Below are 14,293 nucleotides of genomic sequence, written 5' to 3' on the forward strand. Positions count from 1 at the left end.
TTTAAAACTAATAAAAGAAAGTTCTTCTTCACACAGCGTGTAGTCAACCTGTGGAACTCCTTGCCAGAGGAGGCTGTGAAGGCTAGGACTATAACAGAGTTTAAAGAGAAGCTAGATAATTTCATGGAGGTTAGGTCCATAAAAGGATATTAGCCAGGAGATAGAAATGGTGTCCCTGGCCTCTGTTTGTCAGAGGCTGGAGACGGATGGCACAAGACAAATCACTTGATCATTGTCTTCGGTCCACCCCCTCTGAGGCACCTGGCACTGGCCACAGTCAGCAGACAGGCTACTGGGCTAGATGGACCTTGGTCTGACCCAGTACGGCCATTCTTATGTTCTTATATGTTCTTATGTCTATTTTATTTCACCCATTGTTAATTGTCTTAATACTGTCATGTATAAATAATAAAAATGTGATGTATGTGTTGTTAAATAAATTTTTAAACAGTATGTTAAACTAAAACCACAAGCCCAAATTGCTTCTCGGTATATTGCTCTAAAACAATTGTATAAATTGTGACCCACTCAAGAATTGTTCTTGAGGGGCCAAATGTAGCTTTATGCAAAGTAATGTGCTTCAGTGTGCTTTGCCAGCCACCCTTTCTGAAAGCAGAAAGGACCTTTACGTTACCATTGGTAAAGGTGCACAAGCCAAAATGTTGTGTCGAAAGCTAATTCCAAGGCAAAAATAAAGTTTTATAATTTTGTTTTAATTTTTAAAATTAGTATTATAAAATAAATCAAAGGGTATAATAACTGGGTTTTTTATTGTAATTTCAAGTCCTTACTCAAATGTGGATATTGCTTCTCTGTAACAAATGTTGCTTCTGTGTAACAGAAAAATCAACTCTGTTTTATGTAAATAAAAAAAGTATGGGTTAAAAAATAAGGGTAAAGAGGCAAAATGTTCTTTAAAAAAAAGAAGCCAAAAACAAACATAAAAGCACTAGGAAATTGCTGCATATCCCCATCAAGATGTGAGCAGTAGGCAAATTAACAGCTCTAAAAAAAGAGCAAGCATTTATCAATTAAAGCAAAATATTCATAATCAAAACCAGCTTAATATGGCAAAACAAAACAAAAAAGCAAAACCCAAAAAAACCCCAACTACTAAAAATAACAAACATCCATCAAAAAAAAAGCAAACCCCACTAATCCTAATTTAAAAAAAACTATTCTAAAAAAACTGTTTTGCCTTAAAACGGAAACATGCTGCCATAACTAAAACATCAGTCCAATAAATCCCCACTCCTCTGCCCATAATCAATTTATGGACCATAAACTCGTAAATATAAGATCAGTTACTGGAACAGTATGTGCATATGCGTGTGTCCATCTATAAAGTATATGCTAACTGCTTTGCCATTGCATTCTCAATAAATGTGGTGTATTGCCTTTTCCCCCTGTAAAAATCCCATGTTCTTCTTATAAGCATAACAATATAATAGGATTAGACAGACCAGGTGTGTCTACATGGCAACATAGCAATTGAACACAAATGGTTGTCTCAGGAGACTCAGGCTTGCAGGGTTCAAGCTGCAGGGTTGTAAAATTTTGGTATAGAGAGAACATTTGGGCTCCGGCTGGAGCCTGTGATCTGCAAGTTTGATTTTTTCAATTCAGTAGACAAGAGGGAAAACCTAGAGGGAAAAACTGGTTTGGTTCTAACTGGAACAGTTTGTTCCTGTGCTGAAATGCGGGCGGAGGTGGAAATAGTTTCAGCTTGAAATGATTTCGGGGAAAGAATTCATTTCAGGTGATTTCCACATGCTCTTTTTTGTGTGTTATTTATTTAGCTAAACGTCCAAATGAAATATTTTAAAATGAAAAGTCAAAACCAAAAAAAGGTTAAATGGTCAAAACAAAACATTTCAAAATGGACAAAACGTTTCATTTTTTAAACAAAAAGTTTCATTCTGAAAGGGCAAAAGATCTGGTTGTGATTTAAAACAAACAGTTTTTGCCAAAGCCGTTTGCAAAATTTGAACCCAAATTCACAGTTTCAGTGCTCCCTCCACAAATGCATTTTCCAGCAAACTTAACTCTTTGCTGATAAGCATTCATCCAGCTCCACACACAATGGCCAGCTCACAAGTTTTAACCATGATTTTTTTCCTAATTTGCATATAACATCATAATAGTTAAGTATTATGAAACACTCACGAGGCATTTCCCAAGCAACCACAAGGTGTTTGTGATTAGCTAATGAGTTTAAACCTAGCCCAACCCGATATGAATGAGTCTCATTAATAGCAACACCTTCGCTTTGACAGCTGACATTTGAGAGTGATAAAGAAAAATCAGATAGAAAAATCTTCGTTTCTTTGCAGAAAGAGTGTCACCTTAACTTCTGCATCAAAGAACGCTTGGGGGAGAAGGGATAGGGGCAGGAATCTGTACCTGACTTAAGCACAGATCTCTCGACAGAGATTCTCATGTGAAAAGTGTCAGCTAATGAATTATTCCAGTAAAATTGTAGTCATTGGCTAAAGCTCATTTGTGGAACTCTGGAATAGACTTTGACCATAGTCCTGGTCACACAGCACTAAGGTGACCACATTTCCTTATGCTGAATATAGGACACCTGGTAAAATTACTCATTCAAGTGAACAATGAAAAGTGCTGCTGTGTTATCTAGGGTAAGTCACTTTTAGTCTCGTGCCTCAGTTTCCTCTTCTGTGAAATGTGGATAATGATCGTGACTTCCTTTGTAAAAACAACAAGGAGTCCTGTGGCACCATTGGGTATGTCTACACTACAGCACTAATTTGAACTAACTTAATTCGAATTAGTTAATTCGAACTAAGCTAATTTGAACTAGTGCATCTAAAAACTAGTTCAAATTAGCATTTTGCTAATTCGAACTAGCATGTCCACACTGAGTGGACCCTGAACCGAAGTTAAGGCTGGCCGGAAGCAGTGCCGGCAGGGCATCAGTTTAGGACTTAGAGCGTGGAGATGCTGTCTCAGGCTAGCCGAGGGCTGTGCTTAAAGGGACCCGACCCCCACCCCGGACAGACAGTTCTCAGGGTTCCCTGCTTGCTTGTCTACCTCGATGAGGGACAGCAAAGCAGTCCTGGCTTGCAGTGCCCTGAGTGCCCACACTTGGCACATCACAGCACTCGGCCATCAGCCCTGCTGCACTTGACGCAGGCTGCCATCTGGGGGGCCAATTGGGGGGCTGCAGGAGAGTTTCCACCCCAAGGAGCCCGCAGAGCCACCCCAGTCCTCCTCATCAGGGGCTCGTACCCCATTCCTCCCTCACATCCTTCCACTTACCCCTCTCTAGCCCCCCTTCCTGCTGTACAAAATAAAGGACACGTGTGGTCAAAAATAGAAACTCTCTTTATTTAACAAAAATGGGGGAGACTGGGTAAAGGAGGTGGGAGAGGGGAAGAGAGAGGGTGGGAGAGGGGAGGGGGAAACCTGGGAGGAGGGAGCTGGAAGGGGGAAGCCAGGGGAACAAGGAGGAGGGGAAGTATCAAACTATGGTACGCCATATCTTCAGTACCGTGTACAGATGTGATCTCCTCACCCCAGAAAAGATAATTTGGCCGGGAAACACTTACTAAAGGGATCATGGGGGTGCGTTCAAACCTTTGCACAAACCTCCCTGCCCCCTTCCCTCCCTCCCTGCATACCAGCTTGTCTGTTCCGTTCCTGATGCTCTGACCACACCCACCAATGCCTTTTAGTGGAGCTTTCCAAACTCAGCACTTCTATCTGATGCCTTTATCTGCATCTAGGCAGCTTTTGTGTGTGCAACAACCAGTTTCTCAGCTTCCAGGGCAAGTGGGTGGTTTCCTATCTGGCTGCTTTAACACTGCACAAAAGAACTGCAGCTGAGTGGGTCAACACTAAGCATAGGCCACTTTGCACAGGAGGGAATTAATGTGGGAGGAATGGGGAGCCATATGGAGACTGAAATTCACACAACCATTGCAACAATAATCACCACCTGAAAGTAGCAGTAAGTACAGGCAAAGCACTTCTATACAGTGTCTCTTCTTCAAAGGCCAGTACTAGAATGAGCTATTTTATTCACTCACTGGCCACACTTTTGTTGTGTGTACACAATCCCGAGCACAGTGGGGCCCTAGTCTTAGGCACTGTTGCAATATTTAATAAGAATAATTGTCCCATGCAAAACTAAACAAAGCTTACCTCTCTGGGACCAGACATTCCTGCATGCATCTAAAAAGAACTAATGAATTATTGCACACATTTACAAACGTTCCTGTTGTTGTACCACTTGATATTACATTATTTAACAAACCCTTCATTTGATTTACTTATAGGATAATGGGAAAGCAGGAAGGTCATTCATAAGTACCCAAGATAGACAGAATATAATATCATCTCTAAACGTGTGACTGATTCTCCACCCTCTTCTCTTCAATAGGTTTCTAAAGCTTTTCCTTCCGTTCAAGTGCTAGTGAAGCGGTTGTACTGTCGCAGCAGGCTGCCATGAGAGGTTAGCAGAAGTATCAGTCAAGTTGGACAAGGCACAGGGAGAAAGTGTCCCGTGGTAATGACCATGAGGGTTGGAAAATGCAAGCGACAGTTTGCCCAGCAGAACTTGAGTACTGAGACAGCTTGAGAAACTAGTCCTGAGAGCAGATGTTATGAGGACAAGTCCTAACCATCCTCTCTTTTGAATATCACCCTTATGGGTGTGAGCAGATTTCCAAAGATATTGAACACCCCCGGCTTCTATTGACTTCAACCAGAGCTGCAGGTGTGCATCTCCACGGATAATCAGAACTTGAGAGCCCAAGAGAGGGAATTCAAAACCTCTACTGAGCAACCAAAAGAGGTTTTGAAGATACTCCTTCATATTTTCTCTCCTTTCCCCAGCAAAAGAGGTGTTTGGTTTTGTTCATGCTATAGGAAGAAGGTGATTCTGCTGTCTTAAAGTTACCATCTACACTTGACCACTTCAGCCACATTATCTTAAGCTACATGAGATCCCGAGAAATCGTATCACTGAGCAACAAGATGGCAAATGAAATGTCCTATTGAAAAGCAGAAGGTAACTTTTATTGGAAAGAACCATTTAAAGTAGCCTGTCAATTCTAAATAAACTGTAATCTTATAGCAAATAGTCTATACCTGGTATAACTATACCTGTTTCTAAGACAATATATTAAGAGCAGTACCAAACTGTGTGTAGACCAGCATCCAGTGTAGAAAATAGAGTGGCAAAGAGGTATGTAAATGGGGAAAAGAAAAAGCAAGTGCTCAACATATTTACCCTAGAGCAAGCACTCTGTATACCTTGTCCCACGAGACAACACTCAAAATTAAAGTGCTGCTAATTTGAAATTGAAAAAAGGGAAAATTATTTTTACACGCCTTAAAACTGATTTATGAGGCCACCCTCAGGAATGAGAAGTTGAACAATGGACTAGGTTCTGCTCTCTGAGTCACCAGTGTTAAACCAGAATAACGCCTGAAAGCAGTTTAGTAGTTTTAGTGGATTTACCCACAGTAGGCGAGATGAGACGCTAGCTCTGCATTGGCAAACACAGTAGCTAGGATTTTAATTACAAGGATTATTGATCCTCAAGCTTCAGGGAACAACCACCCAGCTGAGCTCAGGAAGGAACTTCTCCTGCCCTGCTCCTTTTGCTTCAAGCAAGGTTCACATTGTGTCTGTGGCACAGAGGAGAGAGAAAGAGAGATTCTGCTCTCACGTAAACCAGCGTAAATCAGGAGGAACTAGCAAAGTCACTAGCATTATGCTGGTGTGAGCAAGAGCAAAATAAGCTCCCTCTTCCTTTGTGTTAAAAAAAAAAAAGTAACAGCTTTGATCCAAGTTAAAGAAAAAATTCCTGAGGCTCCAGGCTGATGCTAGTAACAGGTAATAACAGCTGCCCCTCACACAAACTCCCTGGCTCGCATTCTTCCAGGGAGGCAGATACAGGCCACACAAATTCATAGTTAGATTGACCTGAGCATCTCTATTCTTTGTCAACAGCATGTACCTGAGCTAGTGGCAGGACCCCCTGCAGGGTTAATAGTCTGCATGGGCCTCCCACTTTGTCCTGAGCCCTCTTGACCTGCACACGCTGATTCTAAAAGGAAGTTCTCTCCACACCATGGGCTGGCAACAGCTCAGCAGCTCCTGTTCCCCCATGAAGGGTCAATGGCACATGGCACATCGAGAGGGGTTGAAAGAACAAAGGCAGGTAGATGACACCGCGTTTAAAAGGCAGACTTGGCTGAAGCCAGTTTCTTCTGACACGCATGCAATAATGATCTCTGCCAGGCATGGAAAGTGCAGCGTCAGTGGCTGACAGGGAGGAGCAGAGAAAGCCAGAGCCTATTGACATGGCACAGAAGTCACATCAAAAGCAAGGAGGATGCCCTGTGGAATGGAGACCAAGGCCAGGTCTGCACTGCCCCTTGTGTCAGCAAAACTTTTGTTGCCCAAGGGCATGAAGAGACACACCCAGGAGCTCACTTGCACACTGCTCTGTTAGCGGGAGATGCTCTCCCATTGCTAGAGCTACCAGCGCTCATTGAAGTGGGTGTGTTATGCCAATGGGAGAGCTCTATCCCCCACCCCCCTGGAGTGCCCACATCAGCCATCTTACAGAGGCACAGCTAGATCAATACAGCTGTGCCGCTGTAAGCTAGCTAGAGTAGACATGGAGACTTCAAGAGAGGCAAAAAGATGAATAGCAGGAACCTTAGCTCACAGAGCTGGGATAAATATATACATGTGACTCGCCGGCCACTCAATCCTGGACACTCTGTCAAATATATCAGGGTGGGAGAAGAAGGCCAATGAGTGACAAAGGGAAGAGGATTGAAAACCACAATGACATGGCCACTTTCCACAGATCCAGGCCAGCATCTAACGTGGGGCTGCACAGGTTCTGAAAGCATGGCTGGGGGTTGCAAGAACTACCCTGCCAAGACAGAGATGGGCCCAGACCAAAAATTCCCAGATCCCCACACCTCTGCACTTTGGGGTATCGGAAACCTGGATCAGAATTTTGCAGGTGGGGCCCGTATCTGCTTCCAAAGTGAGGCCGCTGCTCTGGGGGCAGCCTCAGAAGTCACTGGTGGCCAGAGGTGCCAGTGCCTCCAGTCCTCTAAAATAAGATCAGTGTCTCTTAAGATTCCTTAGCAAGGTTCTAAGAAGACAGTCTCTAAGATAGGGTCATGACTAGTGCACGGATACAAAATTAATACCCGTATCCACATCTGTGTCTGCAAAAATGAGCCGTGGAGATCTGCAGTGGATGCGGATACCTGTGGATAGCTGCAAATTTGCAGGGTTCTAGGTACAAAATGTGTATCCACATCCATATATGCAAAATGGAGCTGTGGATATCTGCATCCACGGATGTGGACACCTGTGGATATAAAACCGATATCCACAGATTTGGAGGGCTCCAGAGATGAGGATGACACATTGGTATGGGGGAGAGGGTGACATGCCTAGACAAAAAGGTGTGGTTGATTGGATACTCTAGCACCACCTGTTCCCTATTGTTCTGGCACATTTCTGCCAAACTTTCCCAAACTTGCCTGTGCTTTATGGAATCAAGTCTCTCAAAGCCACAGAACAGCGCACACAGAGTCAGAGGCAGCCCTGCATTCTGCAAGGCCTGGTGCAGAGATGGATAGGTGCACGGTGGGGAAGGGAGAACCAGGGAAATTTTTCATAAGCCAGGAAATTAGTTTGCCAGGTAGAGGGAGAAGTGGGTCCCTGCAATAACCCTTTACACCCAGATCATGGTTCAGCCTCTGCAAGTGCGCATGTGGCAGCCACCAAGGGTCAGCTCTGTTCTGTCCAGCTGGAATGGTGCACTAGGGGCTCTCTACAGGGCTCGTGCAACTTCAGGCTGCATCCAAGGCCAGTCCAGGCAATAACTCCAGCAGTACAAAGCGAGCTGCCGGCTGATTCAACAAATCATTAACCTCATCCCTCTAACCATGAATGCACTGACCTTGAACTCCTGATCAGGTGCGGCACTGTCAGGGCAGGTGGATTCCCTGCTGACAGACAGACAATCCCAACTTCTGTTGGCGGGTGTGAGAGACGTTCTGTGAGTGTGGTGCTCTCGGTCTCTGAGGGTCCCACAACTGGAACAGAAAAGGGTGCTACCGGGCAGGATTGAGGAACCCTGGCAAAAATGTCTGTGTCCCCCTGACTGGAATATCAACGAGTGTGACACTCGCAATGGGGAGGGCAAGCCAGCATGGCCTTCACCTAAGCTCTTCTCGGCTCGGCCAAGATTACAGCTGGATCCACTGTTACAAGCATTGAAATTCCCTGCCCACCAGATACACAAGCCAACAGCTGCTTTCAGTTGCAAGCGTTCCTCCAGAGCATCTCGTTAGCCTGCCCCCAGTAGGATCCCAATGTGTGCACGCCTGTTCAGGGAAGTCTGGCTGTTACGTGAGGCGCTGCTTAAGTCCCAGGTTTACCATCCATGTGCCAGCAGCTAATAACTGGGAACTGGAGCAGAGACCTTTTCGTTGGGGGTCCCCAAACAGCCAGAGGAGACAGAGGTTGGGGTCCTGTGAACACAGTGCCCTAACTAGGTATGGGAGAGACCTAGGTCTGGATTCCTGCTCTGGAGCAGAGAGTTAAAGCCAGGTCTCCCCTAAGCTCTGAAACAGGGATTTGAACCCAGCTCTGCCATAACCAACAGGTTCTTGGCTTTCCTGGGGTGGATCTCTCCCCCCTTTCTCCCATTGCAATTGTTGTCCAGGATGAGCCCCCCAAATCTGAGACTCTCTGGTCTGGCAACATCCATGATCTGGCAGGGACACAGATGTTTCTGGACCAACAAGTCCAGGAGGCCAGCAGGAGCCAGCCAGAAGAACGCATAGCTGGAGAGCCCTGGCTGGGCCAGGTGGCGGCCGTGGAGCCCTGGACAGGCTAGGGAATCCCCAGCAGTCCTGACAAGGTAAAGCCAGGCAGGAGCAAAGCCAGGTGGTGGCAGGGGAGCCTTGGCCAAGGAGCCCCGGGGAACACCCAGCAGCAGCGAGCCCATCAGCAGCCAGGTGGTCCCAGCTGGAATCCTGGAGAACTCTTGCAGCAGCGAGTGGGAGCCCAGCCTTGGGAGCTCTGGGGAGAGGAGCGCAGGAGTGGGGCAGCCAGCAGGGGAGCATTGATCTCCCCTGGATGGGCAAACTCCCTGGTTTGGGACCCCTCAGGTCCCGAGAGTGCTGGACCAGGGAGGTCCGACCTGTACTTTGCATAAAATACTTGAACAATCCTTGGACCAAATAGCGAGACGCAATGAAAATAACTAATCTGGAGATTAGGGCACTCCCCTGGATTAGTGGTCAATCCAACCTCAAGTCCCCATTACAACGAATAGGTAATGTCCTAATGCTACAGCTACACTAGCCCTTTTGTTGATAAAACTTTTGTCGGGGAGGGGGTGAAAAAAAGCAACAGCCCTGTGTGATATAAGTTACACTGTCAGAAGCACCAGTGTGGGCAGCGGTATAGCGATGGGACAGCTTCTCCTGCTGGCATAGCTTCTGCCACTCGCTAATGGCGGAGCTCTCTCCCATCAGCACAAAGCAGCTACCCAGGAGACATGGCAGCAGCACCGCTGTGCCATTACAGTAATTCCTCATTTAACACGTGGCTGCTTAACACGTTTTTGCAATAGGACAATTTTTTTTTAGGGAACGTTTTTTGAATTACATGACCGTCCCCGGAATAATACGATTTCCCCAGCTGACCCCGTCGCTGGCGGCTGCACGGGGCTTCCCCCGCCTCCCTGCAAAGCGGCGGAGGGTTTGCTGCTTGCCGTGCTGTTCCCCGCTGATTCCCCTTTACCGGACACCTTGCCCCATCTCCTCCGCCCCCACTTGCAGGCTGGCGGCTGGGTTTCCCCAGCTGGCCCGTTGCCAGTGGCTGCACAGGGCTTCCCCCGCCTCCCTGCAAAGCAGTGGAGGATTCGCAGCTCGCTGCACCGTTCCCTGCTGAACCCCCCTTGCCGGACGCAGTGCGGGTCCCGGCAGACCAGTCATAGGGGCATACTCCCAACCCAATCCCCCTCCCCTCTCTTCTCCTTCCCTTCCCCAGAGCCAAACCCCTCCCCTCCCTGCTGTAACCCAGTCCCCTTTCTCCCCCCAACCTTATGTCCCGGTCCCAACAGACACCACTGTTTGAAACACAACCCCCACCTTTTCCATTAAAGGGAAAATTGACCCCACATAACATGTTTTCACTTAACAGGATCATTTTCTGAAACATATCTACAGTGTTAAATGAGGAATTACTGTATAAGGCCTCTAATGTAGCCTAAAAATTACAAGGGGGCCACCGCTTTCATTCAAGCCAACACAGGCTTCTCCAATTCACTGATCATTTCCACAATGCTCAGATCCGGGTCAAACCAAACCAATATTTGTTTCCAGTGCCAGCAATTCACACAGTGCAGCTATTCACACAGTCCTCTTCACAGTGCCTCCCACCCCTTACGTGTACACACGCGCACACACACATCTCTGCCGAGACACCACTAAAGTTGAGCGGCAGCTTCCAAGTACCCAATATACCTCAGGACACTGCTCTCCCCAGGGTTAATAGGTGTCCGGTTTTCGCCCGGACAGTCTGGTATTTGTGGCCCCTGTCCGGTAAAAAAAACCAGAATATACAGGACATGTAAAATGTATCTGGCAACCCTACTCTCCCCAGGAAGACTGTGTGAAGAGAAGAAATTTCTAGCCTTCGCTTAGAGTAAATTACATTCCTGCAGCCTGTCCCACCACGTCTTTCCTCCCACTCCCTCATACATTCTCTCTTGCTTTCCTGGCTTTACATTCCTATTCCCTCAGTGTGTATCCTCCTCACAGCCCATAACTGTCTCTGCCCATCCCTTTTGCTACCTGGCCCATGCACTCCCTAACCTCAAAGCTACCACCTTACTCCCTACTGCCTGTCCCTCTCAGAGCCCTGTGCTTTCCACCCGCCAGTGCCCATTCCCTTTGCTTTCCATCCATCTCTGCCCATCTCTCTAGCATCCCTTGCTCCCAAGTCCCCTCACTGCCCATTTCCCTCTCTGGTGTTCCTCCCTTCTCACCTCAGAATTTCAACAAGGAACGTTCCCTTCAGTTAGTCACTCAAAGTGAATTCAGTTGTTTTCGTTCAGGTCCCTCTTCCTCACCTAACAGCAGCAGGGGCTTCTCTCAGTCACAGACGCCTTTGCCTGTCCATCAAAGTGCTCCAGGCACCCCTGGAATCCAGCAACCAGTTCTGCTGAAATGTCCGTAAAGACTGCAGGATCACTGCCTAAGTGACAGCCCCCTTTAAGGAGTCCCCTGTGGCCCCAGCACTAACAGCATGACGGACTCAGACAGACTCAGACAGACACACGGACTAAACAGTTACCCAGTTCACCGGAATGCAGCTCAAGTCTCCGCAGGCAGTGCAGTACTCAGTCACTGGCGGCCAACAGGCAACCTACTGTATGCAAGAAGAGGCAAATCAAGGTGCCTACAACTCAGGGAGAGAGGGGGGTTAGATAAAGATCCCTCCCCTTCTCCTCCTCTTCCCCTCCTGGCCCCCTCCATCAGATCTCCCTGTCAAATTATCACCCAGTTCCCCTGTGGGCGGAGTGAGAGAGAGAGGGGAGTGTGTGTGAGCAATAGAAATATCTCCTCCCCTCCCTTCCACTACTTCCCTCTCTAGACCTTGAACTGTAATAGGAGGCACTGGCAGACAGAGAACGGTGGAAAGAGGCCATGGCAGGCAGAACTAAGGACAGAAGTTTCTAGGCAGCGGTTACAACATTCAGTCGAACTAATCCAAGTCCCGTTACACTCACTGGAACAAAGCAAGCTCTCCTCTCACACACCATTTGAGAAAGCCCAACCAGCCTGTCTCACATCCCCAGCTCCTTAAATTGTGGAATCCCCTTATGCTGGTCTGGGACATGGAATGAATGACCTCAAACTCCACCAGCAACCATTACGCTAAGCCTGCTTCCGCGCTGGAGCCCAGCACAGAGTAACACGAATGAAGAACCCAGCTGGTCAACCTGCAACGTGGGAGGGAGGAACTAGGAGCTGAGAGACAGAGAAAGGTTTTTTTCGATTGTGCTCGGGGCAAGCTATTGAAATGTCTGCGCTCTACTGCGCACACAGGAACACCCAGTCTGAGTTCATGGCTTGTGTAAAAGTATCATTCTTGGCCAATGCCAGCATGCTCCAGGCCTTTGTTTTGACACATGCTCCCTCGGTTGTTTTCACGTGATGCCACGGCTTGTTTAAATGAACGCTCCCGGTGTATCTTCCATAAATGCTCCCAATTCCTCTTTAGAGCAGCTTCTTTGTATCTATATTTGTGTCTCTATTGGGAGTGATTTAGGCCTGGCTACTCGCATAATCGGTTGCAGGACCTAGGGTGCCTCCGGTTTACTCATTAGGACTCAGTCTCCGACCCCCATTCTGCAAACACAGACCCTGGGCACAAAGCTAAGGGTTTGCAGGATCAGGGCCTATACATTCACACTGGGCTCCCAATGCATTTCCTGATCCATTCATCTAGGTTGGACACAACTGGGTACTGAGTACCTGCAATTGCCATCAGTGGGAGCCCATCACATGGAAGTTGAGGGCACTTGGGGAACAACAGGAAACAATCAGCCCCTGGATGTGCTGGGACTTCGGAGTGAGGCTGTCGGTTCTTTTATATCATTTCCCAACAAAATTCAGCTGAGACTCCAAAAGGGAGGTGGTGAGGTCATATTTACAAATACTCAGTGACTCCTGATGTAGGCAAGGATCCCAGGGCAATCTGGGCAGTGTTTAGATGGTCATCCTGTAATAGTAGGGCCCTCAGCATAAGCCAATACATAGCGACTCAGGATTGTGTTTTATGAAGTGTGTGTGTGGGCGGGGGGGTGGAAGGAGAAAGCCTATTTTCTATTTGGACATGCATTTGTCTCCATGCAACCACTGAACCATAGGATCAGAGCCTGGTCCAATCTATCACCCCGCCCGGCCGCCAAAGCCACATAGAGAGACTTTGAAGCTGCTCTAATAAGGCTGCTGAAAATTCCTCCAGCTTGGGGAAAAGCTGCATGCTGCCCCTTCCCAGCCATAGTGCCCCCGTAAAGGGGTCAGATCCAAGCTGGGGCCAGAGGGCTGCTGTGTTCTATTGATCTCTAGCTGGTGAAACAACTCCTCGCAGCTATTACAGCCATGTAAATGAAAGACATTAATCTGGGTACTAAACCAGTTTACAGGGAGCATGAAGTAGGGTTCCTTTCTCATGGTTGGTAACCAGACTACTGAGGCCCCGCCCTCTGCCTCACTTCTACCCCCCCCCCCAAGCCCCACCCCTGCCTCCCTCCTAGGTCACGTCTACACTACGAGTTTTCCCAGCAAAAATATGCTAATGAGGGAGTAATTTGCATGAGTCACAATCTCATTTGCATATTTTCTGCCGACCCATATTTGCACTGGGGGGGGTTGCGCAAAAACAAGCAATGTGGATGTTTTCTTTTTGAACAAAACCCCCTTTTCCGCAAGGTCGTTATGCCCCGAAAGAGGTAGACCGATCCTGCAGAAAAAGGGGTTACTGCACAAAAGGAAAATGTCCACACTACTTGTTTTGGGGCAAAAATCCCTAGCCCAAAACCAATCGGCAGGAAATATGCAAATGAGATTGTGACTCATGCAAATTAGTCCTTCATTAGCATATTTTTTGCCGGGAAAACTCATAGTGTAGACGTAGCCTTAGGGTTACTGAAGATTTTAAAAGAGCAAGCTTCAGAGCTTGTCAAATGGCACGTAGATGCACAAGCCAAAATCCATACTGTTTGGGTGAAAACTGGATGGGTAGCATCCTTACCACAAAGGTGCTCCTCTGGCCAAACAGAGCACGGCCAGATCTAATGGTTGAAGGCCTAGTTCCAGTATTAACCATGAACATGCTAGCCGCTGTCAAAGCACTCGGGCTTTATCAAGAAATGGGCTGATGCAGCAGTAAGGTCCCTCCCCACCTGGGCACAGAAATAGGTTTATTCTTTTTTCACTTACGTCAAGAGAGTCAGGTCTGTAAATCTCTAATGAGGCTAGATTTAAGCTCTAATGGGAATAAGTCTGAACACCCAGGGCTTATCTTAACAACGTACTGTTTTAAACCATAGCAATAAAGTTGAAGTGTTATAGCCCACACTTAGCAAGGGATGCAAGTATACGGATATAAAACTGCTTATTTGGAATTGCTTATTGCTCTGTGGGAAAGGGAATACGCCAACATTTGTAGAGCTGATAGAAAAATGCTGATTAGACAATGCTG

The 14,293-nt window shown here is 47.1% G+C and overlaps 1 protein-coding gene across 5 annotated transcripts in view; it reads right to left on the minus strand.

Moving 5' to 3' along the window:
• SLC6A12 (solute carrier family 6 member 12) overlaps positions 1-11,580 on the minus strand; it is a 54,515-nt gene extending 42,935 nt beyond the window's left edge. Inside the window, exon 1 of one of the 5 annotated variants that reach the window (XM_075940841.1) lies at positions 11,387-11,580. The gene's annotated coding sequence lies outside the window, so the exon portion shown is untranslated. The other 4 variants (XM_075940838.1, XM_075940853.1, XM_075940843.1 and 1 more) reach the window with 4 other exon arrangements.
• Positions 11,581-14,293: the final 2,713 nt, after the last annotated feature.

This window comes from Pelodiscus sinensis, chromosome 1 (assembly GCF_049634645.1).
Source record: "Pelodiscus sinensis isolate JC-2024 chromosome 1, ASM4963464v1, whole genome shotgun sequence".
Taxonomy (NCBI): Eukaryota; Metazoa; Chordata; order Testudines; family Trionychidae; genus Pelodiscus; species Pelodiscus sinensis.